This window comes from Elgaria multicarinata, chromosome 3 (genome assembly GCF_023053635.1).
Source record: "Elgaria multicarinata webbii isolate HBS135686 ecotype San Diego chromosome 3, rElgMul1.1.pri, whole genome shotgun sequence".
Lineage (NCBI taxonomy): Eukaryota > Metazoa > Chordata > Lepidosauria > Squamata > Anguidae > Elgaria > Elgaria multicarinata.
Genome location: NC_086173.1, coordinates 114,233,549 through 114,259,096, shown reverse-complemented (window position 1 = coordinate 114,259,096; position 25,548 = coordinate 114,233,549). Strand labels below are relative to the sequence as shown.

The 25,548-nt window shown below is 40.1% G+C and overlaps 1 protein-coding gene across 3 annotated transcripts in view; it reads left to right on the top strand.

Annotated features, from left to right (window-relative positions):
• ERC2 (ELKS/RAB6-interacting/CAST family member 2) overlaps positions 1 to 15,779 on the top strand; it is a 596,359-nt gene extending 580,580 nt beyond the window's left edge. For all 3 annotated transcript variants that reach the window (XM_063121300.1, XM_063121299.1, XM_063121298.1), the window contains one exon: positions 15,667 to 15,779. The gene's annotated coding sequence lies outside the window, so the exon portion shown is untranslated. The remainder of the gene's footprint in view (positions 1 to 15,666) is intronic.
• Positions 15,780 to 25,548: the final 9,769 nt, after the last annotated feature.

The window sequence follows — 25,548 nt, the reverse complement described above, 5'->3', positions numbered from 1 at the left end:
CAACTGTTAAAAACTGTTAAACTGTCCTCCTTTTCATATGGTCACCCTAGTCACACACTCTCAGCCCAACCTACCTCACAGGGTTGTTGTGAAGATAAAATGGAGAGGAGGAGGATTATGTACACTGCCTTGGGTTCCTTGGAGGAAAAAGGTGGGATATAAATGCAATAAATAAATAAATAAATAAATATTAGTGCTTGAGCAGAATTCCTGAAACCCAGAATACACTGCTCTGGAAGAAGTGTTTCTTCACCAGCACCTTTGCTGAGATCATTTATTGATGAGGGCAGTTGGTCCCAGGGACATCAGGTCATCAGTGAGGTGCAAGATATATGCAGCACACCAACTATATCATGCCTTTAGTGTTTATCTCAATTTGGAGGTCACTATAGCTGCATGTCAGAAGAACTATGAGTAGAACTCAAAGACCCCACTTTCAGCTTTGCACCTAAACTTTGGGGTGAATGCTCCTTCGAGTTGTAGAGTACCATTGTCTGTATTTTCATAAGGCAGCCTGAGTTAGATCCTGAGAAGCTTCCTCTGATGGAGGAATTTCCACCATCACATGAACGTACTTCCTCTATCAGAAGAAAGCTTCTCCAACTAGAACAAGGTCCTCTATCAGAGGAAATTTCAATGGATCCAGCCCAATATTGATGTTCTAGGGTTCAAATAAGCATTTATTTTGGTTGCCTCTCATTTATCCAAACATACAGACTAGGAGCCCAGCTTTCTTGAACAGACTCTTGAACAAGTAGGGTTATCATCAAGAAGGTAACCCCTGGAACTTTGAACCTTTTTCTTCGTTCTAACGCAAGGGTTATATAAATAACACAAAGAAGCAATGCACCACTTCTCTTCAGCTACAGAACTGCACAGTCCTACTTCAGCTTTTGTTTCCAAGTTGACCTTCCATGTTCTGAAACTAATTTGCCATACTACTTTGCAAAATCTGCTCAAGGACTTCCTCTGCAGAATAATGTGCTTCTTATTAAGAGCATCCTATAAAACTCAGGAGAATTGCATACAAAGGAAACAAGACTGAGACACATGAATTTCCATCCCCCAGTTAGATATATGATATTGATGACCAGGATGTATATCAAGGTTGAGAAGATAAAGGAAAAGAATGGCTGTAAATGTCTGACAAACTGGCTGTCTCTATAGGCAAGCATGATATGTGAAGTACAGCTTGCCAGAAAGATAAATGCAGGCAAACAGCCAAAAATGTTATATACAGTGCAATGAGCCAAAGTTTATTACTTATTTAATTAACAGATTTATTCCACCACATGCAAACTTTGAGGTAGCTTCTAGTAAAACAAAAATCATCAACAAAATCCTATAATAAAACATGATGATATAAATATTGTTAAAGTTAAAATCCAAATTCCAAGGTATCACATCCAGAAATAGAATCCTGGTAAAGTCTATGCAGATTGAGGGGTGGTGCTATGCAAATCAAGGCCTGGTTCAATCAGAAATGAAATCCAGTTTGGTGTAGAGACAGGGATTTTGACTTTGAACAAGACCCATGTTCAATTTTTTTCTAAGCCGTGAAGCTCAATTGTAATTTTGGGCCATCCACACTCTTTCAGCCTAACATACCTAATTGTCATGCTATGCTGGGGAAATAAAGCAATGGACTCATAGCATTAGGCAGAGTGGGGAAGGAAATTACTAGTGCATGAGAAGCCCATCTTATCTATCACCATCTCCCTGATCTAAGAAAGTCACACTACATTGCTCAAGGACTCCAGTCCAAAAATCACAATAGAGCCATAGATGGTCAGAGCCTAACTTTAAGAGGGTTTGCCTATGAGGTGGACCTAGCCACCCAGACCAAGCCTCGATCTAGAGTTCTCTGCTGGAGCAATATTCGAACATAATCATTTGTGAGCTTCTACTTGGAGCTACCCAGAACTCTTGCCTGGACCTGAATTCCCAGCTGTAAAGACAACCAACACAATTATTGAATTCATGCACTATTGTTATGCTTAGCATAGGTTTTTTTTTAAGTATTACTCATTGTTCATGTTGTTTTGATGATATACTTTCTGTAATTTGTTTTTGAAACCTTATGAGAACCATAAAGAATTGCTCGATCTATGTTCCAATAAAGGGCCAGCTAAAAAAAAGTATTAATGAATAAATACATTGTTTGGAAGTCTGATCCTTTGAACTGAGCTGCTTTAAGATACAGCTAGACATTACATGCAAATGTGTGTAAGAAAATGTTGATGGAGACACTTGTTGATATGTATATGTGCCAGCCTCTAGGATTCCTGTGGGCCAGAGGGAACACTGGCTCCTCCCATCTACAACCAAGTGCCTTAATTCTTCTTTAGCACAACAGTGATGTTTTGGAACAGCGTCTCGTACAGGGACCTGAATGGGCAATATCTCTGCAGATGGCAGGAGTACATTCTTCCCCTACCCAGCCATGTGAACCTTTGTGGTCATTGAGCACCAGACCAGGCAATTCATCTTTAAAATTACTGAAAATGTTTGAAAATCTGATCTTTTCAGTTTATTATATTTCACCATGACCAATCAATCAAATCAGTCACCTTTGCCGAAGACTTGTACAGGCTCAATTTATAATGATAAATTATAGTCTTAATGCATGAAAGATCCTCCCCAGTCATGCTCCTAGTATCTTCTTTCTAACAGCCAGACAAATAATGTACAGTCATTAAATAAGTTCATGATTGGTAAGGAATACGTCACCATATATTTCCACCTAAGAGGCTACATGCTTCCTAAGACTACTTAGAAGAAAATAATTCATTATATCAGAGTAGGTAGAATGGTTGCAATCATAAAGTTTACCTAAAATAATTGGATAAGTTGCTTGCAGATTAAAAACATGTGTTAGCTGTATCCCTTTATGTTTTAGGCCATAGAATTAATTGCTGTCAGCACAGAGTAGACCAAACAAAAATAATTTGCATCAGTTCATAGGAAAGAAAAAATCTAATAAGAATGGGTATAACTCTGTTTTGTGTTTTGCAAGGCAAGGAGTTAATCATAGAGCATCCAAAAACTGAGGCACCAGACTATATATGGCAAAAAGTTGATGGATCTGTATAAAATTATAAGTAATACCTTCGAAAGACACAGAGTGAAGCCCCTCTGGCTCCCACAATGTTAGTCTATCTCATTCCAGCTGTCCTCCCTCTGTGGTTGATTTGAAGAGAACTAAGGAAAGACCCAAAAGGAAATATTGGAAAAGCATCCAGTTTTTAGAAGACTAACAAATACACATACTTATTATTTGCTTTTTAAAACCCCATGCTTAGATTGCAGTCCTATACATCCTCCCCTGGGGAGTAAATCCCATTGAAATCAATGAGACTTACTTTTGAGTAGATATGCCAAGGGGTGTGCTGATAAAGAATTGTCCTGCTACAGAAGTACCCAGTATACATACAGTGATAGATAGTGATCATTAACCTTATTTATTCACAAATATAACTGATGCATCCACCTGCAGGGTCATCAATGGCAAACTGCTGGTTGCCTAACAAAACTGTGCATGAAATTTACTCCTGAGAAATCACCCTTTTACAATAAATACATATACCACATCTACAGTTTTTAGACACAATGCAGTGCTGGTCATGGCATCAGTGTAGAACTGTTTATTATAAACATATATTTATAATACAAGATTATGTTCATTATTTTCTTGTTCTTATCAGCAATATGAACTTGACCGGCCTCCAGGTTTTTGTCCTGTTTATGTGATAGCTTCTACGGAAAAAACACAATGCTGAGTCAGATGAAACCCGTAAATTTTGTGGGGTAGACACCTCCAAAGATCATTGTGGGGTAGAAGCCTCCAAAATGAAAAACAGCCGGTATGCCTCAAGCTTAGAGAAACACGAATAGCAGCTGATGCCATTACCAGCACTGCATTGTGTCTAAAAACTGTGGATGTGGTATATGTATTTATTGTAAAAAGATGATTTCTCAGGAGTAAATTTCATGCACAGTTTTGTTAGGCAACCAGCAGTTTGCCATTGATGACCATGCAGGTGGATGCATCAGTTATATTTGTGAATAAATAAGGTTAATGATCACTATCTATCACTGTATATATATTGTGTAGTAGGCCTTTGCTAGACCTAAGTGAAAATCCGAGGGAGGAGGGGAGACCTCGCGTTATGAATAATGTGAGATATCGCCCTCGTTTACATGTGAGTCATGACGAGCTCAAGAAGAGAGCCGTTGCATGCCCGCCATTTTTTAAAAAAACTTTTAAAGGGCTGACTGCATGAGAGGACGAGTGGCAAGGTAAGTGGTTTTTTAAAAAATGATTTCCCTGCTCCCCCCACACCAGCCCCGATGGGCGCAGTGCTCCTGAGGAGCGCTGCATCCTGTGCGCAGCTCCTGGCTATGCACGAGTAATCGCACGGAGCCAGGAAAAGCCACGGAAACGGGCCACACGCTCGTGGTCTTGGGCTCAGCCCAAGACTGTGAGAAAAAGTGGGCCCAAAGTGTAGGGCTTTATCCCGGGGCCAGGGAGGGATGATCCCTCCCTGAGCCTGGGATCCCCTGTGCCTCATCTGGATGCACAGGGGCGATCCCAGGTATCAGCCGGGATAACCCCTGGTCTAGCAAAGGCTGTAGTGTTCTTTGGGCATTCTGTAAACATTAGATTATTCATACTACTGCCTTCCTTTTTTTGACTGCTACAGAAGTAAACACAAGGTCGTGGTTTGTTTGTGCAACTGCCATTGACACTGGGCCACAATCATTAGTAACATTCTTAGTAACATTCAGGTTGGAACATAGTAATGTGTTCTATGTGGGGCCACCTCTGAAAAATGTCTAAAGAGGTTGCTAAGCTCATACTTCCAGACTCAGATGTAAGAGCTTCAGGATGTGCATAATACTTGCCTCAATGATGGTTCCAATCTGGAGAATAATTCTCCTTCAGCATTCACACCCAGTACTCTAATTCCAATTCGCCCACCACTTTAAGTTGATTACCTTGCAGACATATATCTGAGGGGCCCCGAGCAATGCCCGGTATATCAACTAGTGGAGATATAAAAGACAAGAGCCTCTTCTGTTACCATGGCATCTTCATTATAGAATGCCTTCCCTAGGGAAGCCTGATGGCCCTCATCATCGTATATTGTCCACTGCATAGTGAAGATCCGATTCTTTAGGGGATTAGATAACTTGTCTCTGGTGAATTGCTAATGACTTTTCTGATTCTGCCACCTTTGCCAATATGTTTCTATCATAGTGTATTATGGATTCTGTGAATCTGATACACTATAATTTAATTTTGTATTTGCATTAGTTTTCCACTTGTTCTTGTAAGCTCTTTTATGAGAGAAATTTGGGATATAAGTCTCTTAATAAATAAGTTAATAAATGAGATATAGGTGACAGATATAGGTGACTCTACTGTCTTTTCCCCCAGCCTCAGCCTGAAGCACCCTATAAAGACCGTACTGTGTAATTACCTTTGAATACACCTCAGAAGAAAAGGATCAGGGAAACTAAGGAGATGTTTGACCAGATAGTGGAACACTAAAAACAAGAAACTTGAAGAGTGGTGTGATTGTTCAGCCATTATTGCCCCCCTTGCTTTTAATATTCCACTATCTGGTCAAACATAATTTTTACATCAATGGAAAAGAAATATCAGAAACTGACAGCATTAACTGGGATATCTCTTTGTTGGTATGCTTCACCAGAGCTAAAGTATATCGATAGGATAAGGTTGTCTAGTACAAGTAGTTGTAGTATTACAATCTAGCTTACAGATGTAGCTTTGTTTATGCATTTGCTGTATATGTGGACCAAAGTCAGGAATTTTCAAGGTGTTTATAAGCAAAAGAAGCAGCAAATAAAAATGGTGAATAATAGATACGATTTCATCTTGAATATCTTCTTTACTTTGGTATATACTGTTCAAATGTTTTGTATATGAAGAATAGAAAGACAAAGGTCATCATTTGACAAAGCAGAAGTGAATACCTAGTGAGCAATTCTAATCACTAACACACTCCAACTAAATCTGACCTTTAAACAAGTAAAGGCGCAATTATAGAACATGGACTATCTGTGCACCATAAAAGAAAGCAGAACACTATACTGCATAATAATTTTGTAGCAGAGGAGTTGTAGACTATTTCTTTAACTTTCTTTTGTGGATAAATCCCTTTTGCATTTGAAAGAGCACATTAAATCTTTTATTTCCAGTTTACAGAACCTCACACACAGAGCAGAAAAAGGATTTGCAAAGGAATCCAAATATGGAGATATTGAAAAATATTGGATTAGGCGAACTACGACAGAATATTTGGAGTGGCCAAATAGCAGCAGGAGTTCGACTTTAAAAACAGCAGGATCTTGTTCTTTGCAGACATGAGTGACATATTGCAAGCAAAATGGGGGATGAGGCGGGATATTTAGCTGATAAATGTATGCTTTATGTTTAGAAAGGACCTGCTTTAGGAATTCTATGAATGCTCTGGGTGAGTTCTACAGCTCCATATTTTAAAAGAATCTTTTTCTAATTTTCATGAATAAGGAATAATAATCTTAAAGAAACAGCATAGGGTAAGAATCCAAATGTGAGCACCACAAAGAGTGTAGTGCTATTGTGCTATATCAAAATTGCTTGCGGCAACATGGTTTTAACTTAGAGGAGTTCTCTCACAAGCCACTCCGGTGTCTAAAATCATAATGGGGAAATGCTTGTATCTTTGAAGGGTTTTACAGGAGGGTGTGATCCAAGATTTGTAATGGATGCTAAGTACTTGAGAGGGAAGGGGTGCAGGAAATTTGGAGGTTTAAGGCTTGGAATGGCAATGCACTTTTTTTCAGCATCTCCAGATTTTGGGTCAACAACCATCACTAGGGCCTATATAAACAACTCTTATCAGCTTCTCTGTGTTTTTTCTGTGATATGGCAGAATCTTACTGTCTTCATATATGTCTAGTTCTTATAAACTCAACTCATAAAAATGTTCTTTGTGACTGAGGTGTGAACTCAGTTCCATTAAGCTGACTGGTGGGAGAGTCAGGTCAGTTAAAAGAAAGTATTTCTTCACACAGTGTATACTTAAACTATGGAATTCACTACCACAAGGTGGAGTGATGGCCACCAACTTACAAGGGGTGGAATACATTCCTGGAGAAGGCTATCAATGGCTACTAATCCTTATGGCTATGCCCTACCTCCAGTATCAGAGGCAGTATGCCTGTGTATTCCAGTTGCTGGGGAACATGGGCTGGAGGGTGCTGTTGCACCCAAGTCCTGCTTGTGGGTTCCTTGTTGACAGCTGGTTGACCACTGTGTGAACAGAGTGCTGGACTAGATGGACCCTTGGTCTGTTATCTTATATTCTTATGATCTAATTGCCCTCCCCACCCCCCACAGCATTATGTGCCTGTCTTAAGAGAGAAATCTGTAGGAAATCTAAGAACTCCCTTGATGGATAAGCCTATGGGTCATCTTGTCCACCATCCTGTTTGCAACAGCAGCAGCTATCCTAAGGAAACCAACCAATCTACATGCTGCCACAAGGCGTTGGTGGAGGAGACCATTACCAAAGCCAATGCTGCAGTGTTAATGCAGTTGCTTCTAGGGGCTGTTTACTCCCAATCCTGCAGATACCTAGAACTCATACCTAGATCCAGCCCAGTAGTAAGGGCTATTGTATGATGTCATATGAGGGCTGCTTTTGAAGACTGCTTAGAAACTGCACTAGGCTTCAAACCAGGTCTAGTTGTCAGGAATTTATCTCACTGGGTGAAATGTTTTTCCTGGACTGAATTTTTCAGGAAATAATTATCTCAGAAATGCCCTGGCAATTTCCTTTTTCAGGCTCCCCATAAACTGTTGGAGAATTTTAGTTCACCCCTGGAGAATGTTCTGCAGAATCCCCCTCTCCAACTTCTCTACTTATGGATTAAGGGTGGAGAATTCTGGTCACAGTTGTGAATCCAGGTTTAAAGCAGTTTAATATTATTTTAATATTGCTGAAGGAAGCATTGGGATTGACCCCTACTCCTTCCAGTCCTCCTTTCTTAGCCTACTGCTTCCTTCATCTACCATTATGAAGTAACATGAGAGTTGCATTTAGTATTAATGGAACCGAAAGTTCTCAGAAGTGAATTTTCTGAGAAATTTTATTTTTGAGCTATTATTTATTTATGTATTTATTTAATTATTTATTGCACTTATATACTGCTCCCATAGCCAGGGCTCTCTGGGCGGTTTACAGAAATTCTAAAATTAAGATTAAAATGAGTATACAAAATTTAAAATTTCTAAAATATAGAAACATATATGCGGATGATACCCAGCTCTACCTTTCCTTTTCATCAAACCCAGGTGAGGCAGTGACTGTTCTGAACCAGTGCCTGGGCACGGTAATGGACTGGATGAGGGCTAATAAACTGAAAATCAATCCAGACAAGACGGAGGTACTATTAGCGGGTGGTTCATCTGTCCGACGAGGTGATGTTTGCCCTGTCCTGGACGGGGTTGCACTCTCCCTAAAGGATCGGGTCCGTAGTTTGGGGGTGCTATTGGATCCAGAACTGTCACTTGAGGCACAGGTGAACTCAGTGGCAAAGAGCACCTTTTATCAGCTTAGGTTGATATACCAACTACGCCCTTATCTGGACAGAGATAGCCTAGCTACAGTTATCCATGCTCTGATAACCTCTCGTTTGGATTACTGCAATGCGTTATACGTGGGGCTGCCTTTGAAAACGGTCTGGAAGCTTTAGCTGGTACAAAACAGGGCAGCCCGTTTACTAACAGGGACTGGCCGGCGAGATCACATTACGCCAGTCCTTTTACAACTTCATTGGCTGCCAGTCCAGGTCCGGGCCCGATTCAAAGTGCTGGTATTAACATTTAAAGCCCTAAACGGTTTGGGGCCAGGTTATTTGAAGGAACGCCTCCTCCCATATGTACCTGCCCAGACCTTAAGATCATCTACAGGGGCCCTTCTCCGTGAGCCCCTGCCAAAGGAAGTGAGGCAGGTGGCTACTAGGAGGAGGGCTTTCTCTGCTGTGGCACCCCGGTTGTGGAATGAGCTCCCCACAGAGGTCCGTCTGGCGCCTACACTGTACTGCTTTCGTTGCCAGCTGAAGACCTTTTTATTCTCTCAGTATTTTAACACTTAATTTTAACTTAAATTTAAATTTTACTGTTCTAACTCTGTATTTTAATCATATATCAATTTTGTTGCGTGGTTTTATCCTGGTTGTGCTTTTTATACTGTATTTTGTAATTGTGCTTTTAACATGTTGGTTGTTTTATTATGGTTTTAACTTTTGTGAACTGCCCAGTGAGCTTCAGCTATTGGGTGGTATAAAAATGTAATAAATAAATAAATAAATAAATAAAATTCACACATAAAGCATTAAAAACCATTAAAAAACTAAAACGTGGTGAATTGGAGAATTCTGCCACCTACATAACTACTCAGCCAAATTACACACACACACACACACACACACACACACACACTTTCACCATCTGCAAATAGGGTGGAAAACGTTTCCACAGCCTTCCAGTCTGATTATGAGCACGATCCTGCATGGCTTGGGACTTGGATACCTGAAAGGATGGCTATTGTCACATAACCTGCTCTTATACTCAAGTCATCTACAAAGGCCTTCCTGCAGGTGCCTCTGGGGAGAGAAATGAGAGATTGTGGCGCTCCACCTTTGGAGTGTGCTGCCCAGGGAGACTTGCCTATCACCTACCTATTCATCTTTTTGGTCCAGGGTCAATACCCTGTTATTTTCCTAGGCTTTAAAACTTTTGTGATGTTTTGTGCTCTTCTTAACCTTTTATGCTGGTCAGATACTTGCTATTTTATACTGGGTGGATTCAGACAATAGTCAGCGGTTGTTTAACAGTTAACTCCACGGTTGATTATCTAGGGTGTACTCCCAACACAACATGATCATAATCAACAGTGGTATGGGTTAAGGTCAGCATCGAGTTGACTATTAGTCAACAGTGTGTTTGATTGACACATCCCCCGCCCTCTCTCTCACCCTCAATCCTCCTGATGCCATTCCTGCCATTAGCCATTCCTGCCCCAAATCTATCCTGGAGGCCATCACACTGCAGAAATGTCAGCTCATTTGGGCTGTGGGCATTTCTGTCTCCCCACCCCACTCTCTGCCAGGATCTGGTGCTTGCAATGGGGGCAGGGTCCCATTCCATTCCAAAGCCTGCCTTCCCTCCCCACCTGTTGGGTCGCAGGGTTTTCGTTCTAATGCTGCTGCCTCCCCACCCAGGCAGCTTGCCGGTCAAGTCCAGGCACGGTCCTGGAAAGCATGCTGCTGAGACTCACCCCCCATTTCCTGGTCATCTGCAATCTCTTAATCTCCGCCGGTTGGGGTACAGGGGTTTCACACTGCCCCCACCTCCTGCCCACCCAGACATCCCCCCTGCAAACTTTGGGCATGGTTGCACCAACTGAAATGGAGCTAGAAAGTGTTGTTCGGGCTGGCTGTGTTCTCTCCCACCCCCTCCTTTCCCCCACATTCCTCCCTGCTGCCCCTCTTCCCCAAGCCCCACCAAATGTCCATGGCTTTGACACCCATGGGCATTACCACAGCAAACAAGACCCCTTCTTTCTCCACTGCTTCTCTTCACCTCATCCCACTGTCCCTCTCCCCCAAGCCGCATCGAAGGCCCATTGCTTTGGTGCCCATGGGCACTCCTGCAACAAACAGCCCCCTTTCCCCCCACGGCCTCCACTCTCACCCCACCACTGCCACCACCACCCCAAACCAATGGAAGGATTGGAAATATTTCAAATGCTGTTTATTGAACCTATTCTACAAAAGACTAGCTGAACTCCTTCTAGGCAGTTACTGAATTCTGTTTCAGAATTCACAAGAATCTAATTCTTCATACTCCATTGGCTCAGACAAGGATTATTTGGTTCTTATTCTTCCTATACTGTCTCCTCAGTCACTGTTCACCATTCCACCTGATCATTAATAACTGGAAGTGGAAATTTGGGACCTGAATTTACTTGTTTTCCTTTTTCCTCCCTGTACCTTTTTTCTTATTATGTCATGTCTCCTGGTTTGTAAGCCTGAGGGGACAGTCTGTGTCATTGTTTAATTTTTGAACTGCACATAGAAAACTTTAGGCACTTTATAAATACATAAATATAAGGTATTATGAGCTCCTGGGCTTTGTGTTTTACTTTGCAGTAAGAATAAATTAAAAAGGGTGTGTGCGAGTTGTCTTCAGATGCTTCATCAGGTATACCAACTTGTCTTTAAATGTTCTCCTTTGGAGATGTAGACCTCACTGAAAGAAATTATGAGGCTTTGTATTGTGAGAATAGGTATAAATCACCTTCTGTGAAATGTGTGATAGTGGACTCAGGTACAAGGCTTAAAGTAGAATAAAGATATATAGAATATGAGCAAATCTGGTTAGTAGCAAACTCATATGCTAAGGTGAAATTGTATGCATAGTTAGACAGAAAAAAAGTTCAACAACTCCCAGCTTCCCCCTGAGACTGCCAGGGAATGCTGGGAGTTGAAGAAACTTTTTTTCTGTCTAAACATACCTATGTTTGCACCCTTGTTCATTTAGCAACCAGTTCCACACAAGAAGGTACTCAGTTTTATTCAAAAGGAGCCAGTGCATATAATGTTTGTGCTTGCTTAATTTACCAGATGGCATTTTGGTTGGGAGAAAAGCTCTAACTATAAGTGAAGTACATGTAGTTGTTAAAGAAAAACCCAATTAAAACAGTATCATCCATGATAATAATTGCACTAATCCAAACAGGATTTTTCTTCTATATGTAGAGAGAAGGTCATGTTTCCATTTTATTATAACATACAATACAACATAAGACAATATGATTGAGATGCCATATGGGAAGCTGTATGATTTTAACAGATGCATATAATTTTGTAAAAAATAATAACATCAAAATTAGATATATAGTAGCATAGTTCAGAATTGTAGTTTCCAAATGTACACTCTGTGATACCCTGTTTAAAACTTGGCCTCACACAGCAAGATTTGATGGGGGGGGGTTGTGCCATTTTTGTTTGTTTTCACTAGTTACATCTACTGCTTTGGGTTTGCTGAGCAAGGAGACACTCTTGGTATAGCCTGGGAGAAATCATATCTTTTGAAATGCCAACAAATGTCATGCCTTAGGAGGTAGGAAAAAGATACAGGGTGTGGGAGGGGGGATAGAAAAAGACTAGCAGCTACCGTGATTTATTTAAACTTCTGGCAGATTGTCCTCATGATGATTGGAGAAGTGGAGAAAGAAAATATATGAAAGTGAATAAAGAATTGTCATGCTGTGTCAGTTCAGTAATCCTTCTAAGGTCCCCATCTCATTTTACATATTGCACTTTGATCTACGTACACAAGTGTAAAATACACATCAGTTGAAAATAACGTGCTTGTATTTAAATACCTGCTTCCCTGGTTAAATAAATCGAAGCAGAGAGCTGGAAAGGGAAGACTGGAACTCTCATGGTTTTAACTAATGGCACCACCAATTTGAATGTACATCTGGATATTTGCAGTTGAATACAAAAAGGAAGACCTGGACCTGGATCAGCATTCTATCTCTTCACCACGGCCAGGAAGATGTCATAGTCAAGGTTACTCTGTGGCTCACTGCTGGAGTAGCTGCTTTGCATGAAGAAGGTCCCAGGTACAAGCCCTGGCATCTCCAGGTGGGGCTGGAAACATTCCTGCCTGAATGCTTATACAGCTGCTGCCAGTCAGTGTCAACAATACTGGGCTAGATGACCAAGTATCTGGCTTAGTATAAGGCAGCTTCCTATGTTCCTATGATCTGACAGTCCAGAGGAATATTGTTATTGAACACACACAGAGCAATTCCAGAATAGGAGGAAATGAAAGAGGAGAACACAAGAATGCCGCAACTCCCTTAAAATATGTTATTAAAAAAACAACAATGGGAAGGCGTTAGCCTGAGAGCAGAATGGAAGGGGAGGAAAACCAAAATTGCTGCACAGAGAGACTGTCATGGCAATGGCAGTGCGAGAAAAGCAGAAACATTGGGTGCTGAGTTTAGGGCTGCCTAATGCTTTCTCTAGTCAGCAGGTGCAGAAAGTGGTAGACAATTCTAAATGAGGTACTGAGTATGAATTTATTTATTTATTTATTTATTTAAGCATTTTTATGCCGCCATTCAGCCAAAAAAGGCTCTCATGGCGGCTTACAAAAGTATTTCTTGACAGTCCCTGCCCACAGGCTTACAATCTAAAAGACATGACACAAAAGGAAAGGGGATTGGGAGGGAGGAGGAGGAAATTGTGATGAAGAGTTTAGTGAAGCAAGGCGGGAATGAAGGCAAAGCCATTTAATTAGGATAGCTCTAGAGAGTATTTTATTCTCCAAAGCCACTGCAGTTAAGTACTACGTTGTACTCCTTTCGGCGCCAGTTGAAGAAGACCTTTTTATCTTTCCAGTATTTTAGCTCCCTAGTCTTTTAGCTCTGCTGTTTTAAATCTGTATTTCCTGTAAAAAATATTTGTCAGCCTCTCTGTGGTTACATTAATTTGGGATCTATTCAATTAATCTGAAATTTTCCATTCTAGCATTTATTATGTAAACTGTGGAGGTGAGAAGAGTGAAAATATATGCAGAAAAGGAACTATTGTTATCTCATTTCGCTAGTTAAATACTAGAGGGCACTAATATTTCCAAGTGGTAATATTTCCTGCAGTTATTACTCATAAAGAACTGTAAAACATTTCATTGGTGTCTTTCTGAGTAGATCATTATCACTGGATTTATTTTACATTAAATTACTTGTAAATGGCCCCTTGGCAGTATTAATTTGATTAATTTGTAATTCCCCTATTCCTTAATTTTAATACTCATTGTTTTATTTAAGATTATGTAATCTTCCAAGGCCACTGAACAAAATAAATGATATAGATCTTGTAGGATAAAAATCTGTAGGTTAAATTACACAATTAGTTTTAATTACATAATTATAGTGTTTTTTAACATGTTGAGGTGAAAGGTTACTATTAGATGTAGAAGTCATGACAAGGAACCCAAAAAATAATCCAAGTATTTAATTCTGTGTTTTTTGGAGTGGGTGGGTTATACAAGACATTCAGTGAGATCTAGCCTTGACCTTGGACATTGGGTGATTATAGCAAATAATATGGCGCTGTTATGGTTTTTAGAATCATAGAGACACCTTTGTAAATCACTAAGTGCACTTTAGCAAAGACTTCATTTAGATTTAGTAGAGAATATAGGTAATGAGTGGTGGGAACCTAACTGACAGCAATTTAACATGATTGGGTAAGGTAATTACATAATTACCAGTAGTGTTTATAAATGTATAAGGATATTTTTTATTTGGAGAAAAAACTAATTGCTTTCTTACTAAGAAGTAAACTAAATAAACAAGTTTGTTGTCACAGGTTAAGAGGACAGGATCCAGTCCTTTCTGAAACATGTTCTTGTTATGTATTAAAGCATATTTGTTTTACTGTTCAGCTTTTTCTAATTTGATTCAGACTTATATAATATAGACAAGTATTTGAACTGGAGTGTAGTTAGTATGCCAAATGTCTATTTTGCACACTAAAGACTATAGAGACTTTCAATTACATTGACTTTTTTTTTTTACAATCTAGGCAGAAATCCTTGTTAAATTTTGGATTTTGAATCAAATTCATTATTAGCACTTAGTTTTCAGTATTTTTTTTACATCCTCTCTGAACCAAGCCATAGTTTATATATTTAGCATTCTTTCCCATGTATCAGGAGTGGGGTGAGGTAATCTCTGCAGTAGTTTATTGATTTCATGTGTAAAATCAATAAATGTAGGGTGGGGTGGGTGGGATTGCTGTTACCTGGTAGGCAAGTTGCTGACTTCGTTTTAAAAATGAACAGATAATTCATTTACCAAACTTTCAGGTTTCTACAGTCACTTCACAGTGACAGTGACTAGATGTAGATATACTTAGAGAAGACCCATTGAAATCAACCGGTCTTCAATTGAGTTAACACAAAAAGTTAGTTCAATTTACCACTACCATGGCTAAGCCTGGAATCACTTTGGGCTTGTTTTATGAGTCTGAAAGTACTTTGGCTGCAATTCAATGCATGTTAGACAGGAAAAAAAGCCCTTCAACTCCATTTATACTGCAGCCAGCCTGCCACGGCACGCTGGGACTTGTAGGACATTTCTCTATCTAAGCATGCATAGGATTGTGCCCTTAGTCATTTCATTCATTGGTCCACTTCTTAGCTAACCCTAGTTGCTACTCTTTGAGGAATGTTAAGGGTCTAAGTGAAAATTGTGTTTTTTCACAGGACAAACACACCTGGAGACAAAGAAATAAACTCCGAAGTTAAGTTAGTCTAACTTGCAGAATGGTAAAATGTTCCTTTCCCCATGTTTACTGATTTTATATGCACTGATATCTGTGTCAGCAGTACTCAGATAGTTCTGATTCAGAGTTGATTGCTTTAACCTTTTAATGGTGAAAGATCCTTTTAATTAAATACTCACAGTCCTTGTTTTATGAATACCCCCATTTCCTGCCATTGTGCACAGGGCTTTTTTGGTTTCCTTCACAAGCAAAATGTTACATGTTGGCTTTGTTTCTTTTGACCAGATGATCCAGTCACTGTTGGAGGCACATTGCCACGGCAAAATCTCATGCTGTACATTGATCACCTGTCCAACCTTTGCCTAGAGTGTGATCCCCAGTTCCTTCAAGAGATCCAACTTTACCTGTCTATAAAGAAGAGGAGGAGGGAGACATCTGGGACAACCAAGCATCAGAGCATTAACACCAGAGCAGGTTACATTCAAATTTATCATGGTGTTCTACCTATTGTCCTTCCCCTTGCAGGTATTTGTCCACAGGAGATATTTGTGAATATGTGCCTGTGCCTATCTGTTAAATTCATTTTCTAGGAAGCTCCAAAATTCATGATAGAAATTCCTCTCATGCAGCACGGTTTTCCTCCCTTGCTCTAGGCATATAGAATGTAGCTTCCTTGCCCATTCCTTCCTCTACCATTAGGAAGAGAGCTTTGATATCTACAAAGCATACATGGTTTCACTTACTGTCTTAAGGACTGCCCCCTAGGAGACTAGCACAGCCCACACACAATCCTGGAATATGTCCAGCTTTTTCTCTAAGCAGAATGTGAACCTGTGACCTAGGGAGCCTCAGGCAAAAAGGGCTGCCTACTGAGCCACTGATACCCATGCCATCAATAAGTTTTAAATGCCAGCTGCAGACTTCAGAGAGATAATGATTTCAGTATGCAAGAGGTTTTATTGTGGAGACTGCCGCTCACACAGATGGTGTGACAGAGTCAATGTGCTGATATTTTATCTAACATTTCCATACCTGAGATATTGCTAATATACTTAGACAGACACTTTGGGATAGATTAAAGCTTCAGAGTCCATTTGTAGTCTAAATGGATGACCAAATTCAAAATAATCCATGGTGTGATATGATATGATATAATACATGACTGGATATAATTTTAGCATTAAACACTTTTTGTTGTTCGGAGTTTAAACCTATGATTTTGTTGTTCGGAGTATAAACCTATGAAGTCACAGTGCTGTGTTCATTGAATGGGAATTAAAAAGTTAAAATAGGAAAAGGCCACTTTAAGTGCCATTTTCTTGGCAGAAAGTCAGGGTCCAAATGAAAAAAATAATAAAAACAAATTAAAAGGTAGTAAGTGAGAAATCAGAAGTTAAGCCAACTAACTTGAAAGAAGAGCAAAGGTGGCAACCCACCCACCCCCAATCTCTATAATACAGTGCTTTGGTAAATTCCTGCGGTAAGTGGTACATAAATTTCAGAAATAAAATAAATACAGTTCTTAATTAACCCTTTTTAGAAAAGAGAAGCAGCAGCAGCAAATTACAGCTGCAGTCCTATACCAACATGCCTACACACCTGAGTAGACATGTCTAGGATTATGCTGCTAATGTCTTATAATCAGATTCAATACTTTGTTAGCAATCTCATATTTAATCAGAAGTGAACCTTTATTAGGCATTTTTGTAAAACATTATTTTTCATATAGATAAAGGCAATTTCATTTTCAGTACTTCCTATCTTTAACTTTTATACAAATATAAACTAAAAAAAATCATCTTGAATAGATGTGTAGCTAATCCTTTTGGCGATATTCACCTAGGCAGCAATCCTGAGCACTGGCTGCATAATTCTCACACACCTCAATGGAATTTAAACAGTTCGACACCACACAGGATCCTGCTAAAATTAGCTATAAGTTTAGTCCTACTGAAAACAATAGAAAAAGCAAGTCACAACTAGTTAATTTCATCACTTTCAATGGCTCTTAGCAGTAATAGCTACATTTAGCTTGATTAGGGCCTTAGTATATATTAGAAAAAATATTTATGACAATATGATCCACAAAGCAAAGAAGTTATAGCATCTCCTGTGCCCTTCTGACACGCAGCTCTGCACATGGGAGAGGATTCCCTAAGGCTCAATGGAGTCCTTCTGAAGCATGCATGGCCACCGTGGTGTAGTGGTTCAAGTGTTGGACTGGGAGTTGGGAGATCTGGGTTCTAGTCCCCACTCAGCCATGGAAACCCACTGGGTGACTTTGGGCCAGTCGAAGGCCATGGCTAGACCAGGCCTATATCCCAGGATTGTCCCGGATCATCCCTGTGCATCCAAATGCCACACGGGATCCTGGGAGAAGGCAGGGACGACCCCTCCATTTGCCTGGGATAATCCTTAGGTCTAGCTAAGGTCACAGACTCTCAGCCCAGCTTGGGTTGTTGTTGTGAGGATAAAATACAGAGGAGGAGGATTATGTACACTGCCTTGGGTTCCTTAAGAGGCAGGATATAAATGCAGGGATATAAATGTAATAATAAATAAATAAATAAATAAAATTTTGATCTGAGAAATTGCTAAACTGGGACAAGCAGTGAAAATCTGAAAATAACATTCAAGATACAGATATATTAAATGAAAACAGTGTTTTAGGGCATGGCCTTTTTAAAATCAATGTAGCTGTCAATGAATCACATTAAAACTATTTTTTTTTAAATAGAAAGATTACTTAAGCGAAGGAGGTCAGAACGGGTACTACCCATATCACTGACATATGTACAATATGGTAGTATTCTTTTTAACTACAGTTGCCAAAGGACTGTGTGTAGGTTTTTTCTTGGTTTTAGATCAGTATGCAAATGGGTTTAAACATTTTCCATGCTATGGTGACTTGCCCAGTAGGGCAGAGCCTGCGACCTGCTCCAGCACTCTTCCTTGACTCGCCCAACTTAAGTGGAAATAATAGCTGCTGTGTGCATGTGGTTGGGAGTGAGTTGGCTGGAATTCTCATTTCATTCTTTAGCAGCTCCAGACAAAAACTTAAATAGGTTGTACACAGTTAAAGATAGGCATGGTCAGATCCATCAATCTCGTTCTCACTGAAATTGACAGATTTTTAAAGTCAAGCTTGTTCCATCCCATTTCTGCAGAACTGCAGAATTTGTGTCCTTTTTTGTGTGTGTTAATTCCTCTAAGATACACATTTTTGTGCACATTTCCCCCTGAGCCCTTTTCATTGCTGTAATGCAATTTTACATGCAATTTCCCTCAAATATATGCATCTTGTGTGTGCTGCATCACAAAGCTCATCAAAATGAGGATTTGGGTATGCAAATCTGTCTTGACTCTCATATACACTCAGGAGGTGCAAATTGGGTAAACCCATTAAACACCCACACATGACGAAACAGTTTTTTCCCCACCTATCCCTAATTATAAATAGCAGTTAATGTCTCCTGGAGTATTATGATGCCCAAGAACAGTGTGCTGTGATTAAAATAATTGTAAGGTTTTTATGGCCTACACAGTTCAAACAGGGGAAGCAGCATGAAAAAACTCACATCATATTATATGCTTTCTAGTTAGTATTGCTGCCTGTCCTTCTAGTGATGAGCTGATCCGCACACACTAGGAGCAAGGCAATCTTTCTGTGAAGATGCTCAATTTGAAACCCCACCCACCCCACCCACCCCTACTTAATATAATGATCTAATTGTGATTGTGGCAGCCACAATACTTCTAAATATAGAGTTCTCGTGTCGACACTGCCAAGATAAAATCTTGCAGCTATGCTCAGGCTTGCCTCCGCACTATTTCGATGCCTAGTTTCTGTTGAGATGATCTACAAAGACACCATTTGCAATGTAATTTTGATACGTTCATTTTCCACTAGAAGGCAGCTGGAATCTATTAGGAATTGGGAATAGACTCACAAACAGTAACAGATGTTGCACTCAAGGTGGGGGTGGTGGAAGGATATTTCCTCCAACATAACTTACCTGCCTGGGACACCACCATCTCATCTGCTGTTCTCCCTGTTCATTTATGCATTCTCCCGGACCATCCAAAAGAGGTAGTGTTGGAAATTGTCATCATGGTACAATGAGGCTTGCCTCTGTTGTGCAAGACTGAAGTACCTTGGTGTGCGTGCACAAAATCCATCCAATGCTCTAATGCCTCTTGGTGAGAAGATCTTTTTTCAGCCCTCAAATACCAGAGACTTTTGCTTGGCTACAATAAACCTTAGACATCCAGAAACCCCCTTCATACTCAAAATGGTGGGCTTGGTTGTGGGAGAACAGGTTGAAATCCCCACTCATCAGTAATGCTCACTAACAGTCTACTCAGATGTAAGTATCACTGTGTTAAATGGGTCTTATTCCCAACATATAGGATTGCAGCCTAAGTGGCCTTCAAGCAAGCAAGTTTATTTATTTATTACATTTCTATACTATCCAATAGCAGAATGTATGTCTCAGACTAACCTACCTCACAGGATTGATGTGAGGCTAAAACACTGCTCCGAGATCCTTAAGAGGAAGCACAAGATAGACGAACAGCAAATAAAATGTTTACCGGTGCTGTTAATTTTCTGATTCTATGAATGTTGACCTTCCTGCTGTCATTCATGCACACATAGATATATTTCTCTGGAATACCTCCCTTGTTGATGGATTATTGACCTTGAGGTTCTCTTGCTTAAAAAAAATTGAGATGTCATTCTGAGTATTGCAAATTGTCAATGCCTGATTACTGAGGATTTGAACAAGCACTTCAGTGCTGCTCTAATAACTTTAACCAGCTTGTCCGCTAGCTTTAATCGAGTCATATGGGAACACAGACACTGTCGTAGGCACTTGTGAAACATGAAGCTACAAGAACAGCTGAATAAATTCAAAGATGTTTTGAACATTCTAACCTTTGTCTAAAACCAAAAATCTGATAATGAACAAAAACTAATACCAATTTATTTTGTTTTTGTTCTTCAGACCAGTAGCTGTGAAGACTGATATTTTCTTAGGTTTGCTGGCTTAACAAAGTATTAGGCAGCGTTTTCCCCACCCTCCTTCACACTATGGTATATTTAGTTCTGTATGTAGTCTACTCCTTCTCACTCATTAAGGAATGAATCTGGTTTCTGTTTTGTTCAATACTGTATATACATTGCACCCATAAATATTTGAACTAAGTAAATATAGTATCTCAAACATGGAAAACCTTTCATTATAAATTGGGGGCTGGGTGGGTCTTTTAAAACATTCTATTCATTGGCCAAATGTTGCCCTTTGGAAAAAGCAAAAAAAAAAAGCATGTAAGCCAAAAAAATATGATGTATTTCTGTCTGCTATATTGCAACAGACTCTTTCCCAGATTATGTCTTGATTTTCACATTTTATATGTCTAGTGATCTGGTGATGAGGGAGCTCTAGGAAAGGCCTGTGGATTCCCATTTCAGAAACACATGGCCAGCGTTCAGCTATATCTGGGGCTAATTTCCTTCTTTTGCTTCATTTAAGGTGCCTCATTCTGGTTTACAAGCAGTAGAATTGAAAGTAATTTTCTGACTTGGAAGTATGGCGAGTTTGTTCCTAAGTGGGAGTAGCAGGGGTCAGAAAATCTATATTTTTAAGTGCTAAGCAAAACCAGGATCACCTAAATAGTGATTTTCCATGATGAATTAGTGCAGAACAGAAATATTGGCCATTACATGAATGCACAACAAATAGTTGTCCCAGCAAGCCACTTAAGAAGAATGAACAGCAAAACATTTTATATCTAGACTGATAGTGATTTCATAAATTGACTGCATATGTATACCCTTAAGCATGTTTTTAATTACACTGACTGAAGGCAAACCATTATTTCATCACGTTTTTTAAAGTCAAGACGTTCACATGAATAACATTAAACTCAGGCATGTTTGGTACCTGGATCTTAAACAGTTTTATTCTTTTGCAATAAAGACATTAGAGTTGTGTAATTAGAATAGTGTATTTTCATAAACATCTATTATACAAGCACTGAAATAGTGGGTGGTCTAGCAGCAGCCACCTGAGCCAATAAGGCTGGTGTGATTTAAGCAGAACAGTTTCTCCAGACAATAGGAATAATCTGTTTCCAAATAGCTATGGGACTGGTTCACACAAGCATATACATCACTTAAATTCTCAGAATTCATAATGCAATCCAAAGTTGGGGCGCGGGGCATGAAATGGCAGATCTACACCTCATTTAAAGCCCTGCTTCTTAATCCAGCTAGGGTAAAGGGGTTGTTGTGATGGTCATTTCTTTTTCTCCTGTTGTTGTTGTTGTTCTTTTAAATTTACTTTCCCATTGGTTACAACAGCAAGAGAAATTCCTACTTTAGCTCAAGGCTAGCATAGGTGAGGGGCCTGAATCTGGCAGATTGAAGGTTGCCTCCACCCTATCCTTAGAATGCTCCATTTTGAAACCTTCCATTGGTTATTGCCTGTGGGAACATTGCCAGTGGTACAGCTATGCCTGCAGAGCCCTTTGTAGGTGTAGCAGTTGCTGCCATAGCACTGGAGCCCACCCTACTGGTGAAGAGCCATTGGAGGGGTACGTCTGCTTTTTCCTAACCACCACCACCACACCCGGCAAGCTACAGCTGGGGCTTAGGAGTGCTCTGTAAACCATCAACCGGTTGACTCCCAACCAAGTATGTGAACTGCTTCAGTTGGAAAATATTGTCCGTCAGGTGGCATCAGGTGATAGGAATGTTCTAGCAGTGTTGATTAATCTCTGGTTGCATTCATACAAGCAAGTAATCACTTATTGCTGCAGTTAGCCAAGAAAATTTACTCTTGAACAGGCTCTGGATCTTTACTAACCCAGTGAATTAGATGGAAACGTGCCACACGCAGTGAGACCACAGTAAGAATGTTAGAGAATGGTTGATCACCTGACTTTCCAGGACGGCTTAAAAAATAAGACATAGAAATATATAGATATATCTCACATTAGACATGGTGTTTTAACTGGATTCCTTTTATGTGAAATAAGAATTGCCAGTTGCCTAAGTGTATTTTCAAGATATATTTCCACTAATTGAAACAAAATTAAAAGGAATGTGGTTGCATAACTGTTGAGAAATTATCAGTATAAACATATGGTGCCTTCTTTAATGGAACTGTGTTCAGTACACATTTGCCTTATGGTATCTATTTTTGTAGCCAATGTTTTACTGCCCATTGGCACTGCTAACCCAGTCTTCCCCAACCTGGTGCCCTCCAGATGTGTTGGCCTGGCTATAGGTCAAATTGGCTGGGAATGATGAGAGTTGCACTCCAGCACATCTGGAGGGCACCAGGTTGGGGAAGGCTGCTGTAACCTAACAAAATTCTCAGATGCAGTTGTCAAGCCAATATTAAGTTATCAGGATGCCTCGCCACCAGTTTTGTATTTTGTATTCTAATCAAGTGGTATACTGGTAAATCTCTACACAGATCTGCTTTTTCTCATACAGGCAGGATTCCAAAATAATGAATGATTAGAGAAAGGGAAGCAAATTATGCATTCATGAATCCATGATGCAGGCACAAAGATTTAAATACACTTAATGACAACAAGCTACACTTCTGGAAATAATGTTTTTCAAAAAGGCTTGTGGAGATCTGCCTTCTTGTATAACGATTCATTCATTATATTAACATTCTCAATCAAAGCCAGCATTAAGAAACAGAATGCATGAGGAAGAGCAGGAATTCCACTAAATGGATTAACATATATTTCTATAACTCTGCTCTGAAGTCATTTTTCCATCTGTTTTAACTAAGAATCATTCTATTGTCCTATAGAATTTGCAAAACGCGCAGCCAGCCTGATGAGGCCTCGTTCTTGTATTCTAATATGCTTGGTCTTTGGAGTGTGGAAAGTGGGATTAATAGGAGCCTCGGCCTATCACTTCCTTTGAAAGTGCTTTGCACCATCCATCTCACTTAAACTCTGTCACCCTTTCAAAAATCCAGTCACACCCCTTATCCTCTGTCTCTCTCCTGAACTGTTACAAAGCTTTCCACTAGAACCAGCTTTCCCTCCAAATTACTAGAAGAAATTATTGGAAAGGTGAATTTAAGACTTGAAAAATTCTCAAAGTTCAGGATGAAGCAAATTTAAGAATGAAAAAAATGAGAAATGGGGAGAAACCAAGATTAACAGATCCATCCATCCATCCCAGATTTATCCACCCCCACTTCCACCAGCAGGATTTTCCTGCTGGATGTGAAGCGCCCATCCTTCCGTTCACGGTAGGCTTTTGCTGGATCCAACTGAGTGAGTGTACAGCTGAACACACAGAAGGGCTGATAAAGACAGTGGTTGTTGCCCCTGTCTCCATCCATTCAACGTTCTGTTTGCGTGATCCATTTTTGCTGGGTAGGGATCACAAAGAGGAAGTCTACGGCCGTTTCTACATCTGCCTTTTCTCCAGGGATCGTCCCAGGGTCATCCCTGTGCATGCAAATGACACACAGGAAATCCCGGGAGCAGGCAGGGACAATCCCTCCATTTCCCTGGGATAATCCTTAGGTGTAGAAAGGGCCTACATGACTTGGGACCTTAAATACCCGAAGGATGGGAGTAAAGCCAGCAAGCACAATTCCAGTCCAGCTTCCATACATTCATTTGTTCACTCGTGACTTTCTGTACAAGGCTGTGGAGGAATGGAGAATACAGGGAATGCAGGGCACAAAGAAAAGAGAAGCTAGTGGATGGAAAAAAAGAGCATTCCCCTAACACAGGGGTGGGCAACGTGTTCTCCATGGGCTGCAGGCAGCTCCTGCCACCTGCAAGTTCCACCCAATTTCAGCAGGGTACTTCTGTTTTAGAACAAGGCATGCAGGAGTGCGCATGACATTTTAATGCAGTTTTGCACTCCCCTGGGGCTTCTGGGATGGCAATTTTGCATCAAGATGAGGCTCACACTCCACACACATTTGGTGTCATGTGTGTGTGTGTGTGTGTGTGTGTGTGTGTGTGTGTGTGTCACTCGGTGGGTTCCGGGGGTCAGAGATTGGCCTCTAGTTCCCCAGAAATTGTCCACCTCTGCCTTAGCAGGACTGAGGAAATAAAGCTATTGCAGGTGAGACACACACACACACACACACACACACACACACACACACACACACGGAAAGCAGACCAAATTACAATAAGCAGGCAAAGCTACCACACAGAGGAGACTTTTCTTTTTTGGTGCGATTCTTTTGTGTTCATGTCCTTCATACAGAAAGAAAACTAATTATACAGACAGTTTCGTAAAAAGATGCAAATTAAATTAAAAATCTGTCTCCTTAGGAAGTCACAGTCCAGGAAGGAATGGTTTGCTTTATGTAACTTTTCTTTTTGCTTAGAACTCACTCATAGAAGGTGATGATAAATGTCAAATGCTTCTAGTAAAACTGTTAGTTCCAAAGCTACGTACAATGCTGATGTTTTCATTTATATACAAGGGCTGAAGAACATCCGGCTTTCATCGTAACTGTTTTGTTTGGTCGCGTATAAAGACTAAATACACTGCCCTTGGGTGATATCTTAGCATTACCTGCTCCTAAATTGAAAATTACTTTTTGTACAGAAATTTTATTGGAAAGGGTAATGGTCTTTTTCGACAATGAGAGCACTTTGAAGTGGAGGGGGGACAGAATACACAAGGAGTCAAATCTTTTCAAGGGAGTCCTGTGACAGAAACAAAGCTGCTAAATTTAGATAAGCTGCTAAAAATTGTCGCATTTTTTTGTTTTTGTTTTACCTCATTCTCCCTATCTGCAGAGATCATTCAATAAACAAGACTTCTTGAATACTGCAAGCAGTCTAAACAATTCAGCTTTTTGTACTTAAATTAAAGTTGCCACGTGTGCGCAACCATGCACTTTGTTTGAAGAATCCAGAAGAGAAAATGTAGGCAATATTGCAGGAAAATGTAGTGCAAGATGGCAAAACACTGTCACTCAGATATACCAGAGTTGGGCAGATGTTTTGGCCTACAACCTTCCTCAGCCCTAGCCAGCATAGCCAATGGTTAAGTAATGGAAGTTGTAAGCCTAAACACAAGAACATAAGAAGAGCCCTGCTGGATCAGACCAAGGGTCCATCTAGTCCAGCATTTTGTTCACACAGTGGCCAACCAGC